At 34.2% G+C, this 2,926-nt stretch overlaps 1 pseudogene; it reads right to left on the bottom strand.

Annotated features, from left to right (window-relative positions):
* Positions 1 to 327: 327 nt before the first annotated feature.
* LOC107857718 lies at positions 328 to 1,443 on the bottom strand (annotated as a pseudogene).
* Between the last annotated feature and the right edge of the window lie 1,483 nt (positions 1,444 to 2,926).

Raw genomic sequence — 2,926 nt, 5'->3', positions numbered from 1 at the left:
TGTGCAATTCATCCTTTTGATTTTTTTGCTAAGGTCAATTTTAGTCCATATCTAAGATGGATATGGAGACAAACTCATTGTTATTAGCTACTTCTCTATTCGAATTATAAAGATTTTGATCTTTCCATCTTCTAGATCATCGAGTTTTTGAATTCATCACTTTATGCATTGAAAATTTAAGAAGACCTTTGTAGAAGATAAGAACTTAAAAGTTATCACGATTCCTGAATGAGAAGGTGATGTTAGCATCATAAAGGAAGAAAGCAAAGGAGAATAAGATGAAGACAAACAAACTTTACTCCAAATAAATTACTCAATAATGATTAACTAGATTTTACGCTTTATAGAAGGAAAATCCCACAAGACTTTCTCATCAAACTCGGTCAGTACACCATCATCAAGTTGTTTTCATGTTCTGATCTTCTCCATACCCATCAATGCTTCCTTTCTCTTGTTATGTTCTACCTGTATTACTGTTGCTCTTTTAGTCCAATCAGTTACATCATAAACATGATGTCTAAAGCCTCTGTCATAGAAAAATCAGATACATTGTAGATTCCCATAAAAATTATTATTATGATTATGACCTACAAAAATAGCCTTAACATCCACCATAAAGATAAGGGTCTTGAAGACTCTGAAGTTTACAGATGAACATGCCACATATTCTTGATACGTGCCAACAATATATTTTATAGGATCTTGAAAATTTTTGGGAATTAGGATGTGGAAAAATTGTAGTGCAGGGAGAGTGAAGGAATCTCTACTAATTGATCAGCAAACTTACATTTCCCCTATAATTGTATTGACCTGCAAAATGCTATAAACTCTAAATAGGCTAAACCCCATCATCAGAGCAAAAACAATAAATAAAAATATAGAACAAAAATTTCTAATAAATGGTAGAATTATGATACAATGTGAAACAAGAAATCACCGAGATATGCACAGAAATGTGTTTTTGTGTGTGTAATAGAGAGCATGTGCTCCCTTTAAATGTTTTGCATTAGAATACCTAAAATCCTTTGGAAAAACCATAAAGCCAACTTATTTGAGATTCCTAGATCAAATCATAAGTCCAGACTCCATCATAAATAGCTCTATCTCTACTTTTTGGAAAATATAGGTTAAGAAAGTTGTTGTTACTAAAGTATGAGTTAGGTGCACCCCACACTTCAAGATTGTAGTTTTCAAATCCATCTATATTTATTATAGGTTGTTGTTCTGTTGGATTCGAGGTAACTTTCATTGATGGAAAGGTTTGTGAAACTAAATAATCCATCAGGGAGATGAAATATGTTAGTTCTTCACGATTCATAGTAGATTCTTGATCATAGTTCGCCAAAATGGTTGCCGATGGAATTCCAAAATCTATAGCAGGTGTAAAAAATTCAAATAAAAATTATGCAGCATCACTAGCACTTGTTCCAATGATGTTATCTCCTAATATATTAAAGTCAAGTGAGTTTTTACAAAAAGAACAGACGAATAAACAATGTTAAAGTAGATGATATGCAATCACTATCAAGCAACTATGACATTTGTATCATGTATAAGCAAGACGTATATAGAAGAACAAGGTCAATGAAATTGCAGTAGGAGACACCGTAAAGTAGAAGTTTAGGAAGTTATATCAACAAGTGTAACATGAGTAATAAAAAGCAAGATAGCAAGATGAAATGCAATAAATTATCTATATCTTCAACCAAGTTACAGGTGTTTTTCATAAATGGTATCTCTTAAATTGCTTAGTGAAGAAAAATAGGGGAAATGACAAAGCTTTAGCATATATACCCTTTGAAAGGGAAAATAACATAGATCACAAAGTTATTTGTTTCATGGATAAGAACTATGGATCTATTCTTGTTCACAACTTTCTCCTTTTTTGTACCAAGGAAATTTTCAATCAGTGATTGGCCAAAATCTTTGTAGGTAACAGTTTTACTCAAGTTCCTAGTAAAGTGTAACGACTTGGGACTTCCCCTAGTCGTCACAAGGTTCTTACGACTTCGAAGGACCACAAGTTAATCCATGAACGATATCTGTTGTGGGCACTGACTAATACTATAATTAATGTAGAAAAATAGGCTAAAATGCCATAAGGTTCAAAATATCTAAACTATTGATAAAATATAACATCTATAAAACTGAATACTATCTAAAAATCTAGTCTGAAAAGCCTCTAACTAAATCTGTCTAACAAGTGGAGTTGATGGGACAAGCCCCCAACTAACTCTGACTACTGAGCTACCGCTAAACTAAAATACTAAAATAAAAAACATATCCTCAATAGATGAGGACTCACTGCTAAATCTGCTACTACTGGCTGAATCTGGCTAAGCATGGTCAGGAACCTGAGCATCCGAACCTATGATATGAAATATCATAGCGCAAAAAATAGGCATGCGATTAGTATGTGAGAATGTACTGGTATGCTAAATGAGGTAAGGCTAAATGGAAGGGTTCATATGCATGAACAATAACTGACTAAATGATATAGAGTAACTGAATATAAGAGTATGTGTATACTATAATTGAGCTTTTTTGAAGCTAAGTACTGAGTTCTGATAACTGTATAACTGATATCTAAAGTTACTGATAACTGATTTACTGATACTGATTGACTGTGTCTGACAGTCCTGATCCTGTAGCACTAAAATGAGTTCTTGACTAAAGACTAAAATTGAAACTGTGGGAGGTAATCATCTAACCAACATGCCCCTCTCTGAACTAATTGGGGTCCAACCTGTAACCCCAACTGGAAGGGTGCTAATATCATACCACGGGTACTAACACTAGAAAATTAGGATGCCAAGCCTAACTGACAGGTGACACCTAGGCGGAGCCAAGCCTAATCTGATGGGTGACCCCTGGGAGGTAGTCAAGCCTAGTCTGATGGGTAACTCCTCATCCTACATTGGCTACG

The sequence above is a fragment of the Capsicum annuum genome, unplaced genomic scaffold, assembly GCF_002878395.1.
Source record: "Capsicum annuum cultivar UCD-10X-F1 unplaced genomic scaffold, UCD10Xv1.1 ctg4889, whole genome shotgun sequence".
Classification (NCBI taxonomy): domain Eukaryota; kingdom Viridiplantae; phylum Streptophyta; class Magnoliopsida; order Solanales; family Solanaceae; genus Capsicum; species Capsicum annuum.
The sequence above is the reverse complement of the archived record's forward strand: the minus strand, read 5'-3'. Positions and strand labels throughout refer to the sequence as shown.